Source organism: Pteropus vampyrus, unplaced genomic scaffold (genome assembly GCF_000151845.1).
Source record: "Pteropus vampyrus isolate Shadow unplaced genomic scaffold, Pvam_2.0 Scaffold571, whole genome shotgun sequence".
NCBI lineage: Eukaryota > Metazoa > Chordata > Mammalia > Chiroptera > Pteropodidae > Pteropus > Pteropus vampyrus.
Window position 1 is genome coordinate 534671 of NW_011889352.1, and position 862 is coordinate 535532.

Here is an 862-nt window from a genome sequence, read left to right on the forward strand (position 1 = left end):
CCAAGCGGGAGAGCATCTGGGCAGCCAATACCTGTGTGAGAAGCACGCACTCGCAGCATGCCAGGCTGCACAGGGACACGGTCTTCATACTCCTTCTGGCAGTGACATGAGTAAGAGCTGACTCTGTTGACACGTTCTGCCCCATCGCCACAAAGCTGCAGGCCAATTTCACACTCATTCACATCTACAAAGAGAAGAAATAGACTGTTCTGCTTAGTCTCATTATTTGGTCCCTTCTGCCATACTATCTTCTAGGCTATTACAAAGGCTCATTCTCTGCCTTTTCCTCTCTTGCTGGCCTCCATGCTGTTCCTTGTACATCAGGCACAACTCTGCCTCAGGGCCTCAATACCATCTGGAAGCCTCTTTCCTTGATGGCCGCCTGCATGGCTCTCTCCCATGTCTTCTCAACAAGGCCTTCCCTCACTAGCTCTTAAAGACTATAATAACCACCCTCTTCCATGCCCTTTCCCTGATTTTTCTCCACAAAATATATTAACTATCAACTAATATACTCTGTAGTTTTCTTCTTTGTCTCCTGGTTAGACTGTAAAGTACACAGGGAAAGGATTAGTTTTCTAGGTTCACTATTGAATCCTCAGTACCCAGGACAATGCCTAACCCACAGTGGAAGTGCAATAAAATGTAACATAAACAAATGAATTAATAGCCGAACCCTTCCATGGGCTAGAGGACAAGTATAACATTTCCATGATGAAGAAGGAGAAGGGGCCTGCTATCCATGAGAAATGACATGGACTAGCACTGGGAGACTTTTTCTAGTTTACTTGATCTTAGTTGAATCATGCCTAATCTTCTAAGCAGCAGCTAAGAGACCCATCCATACCTTCGAGGAAGGGGC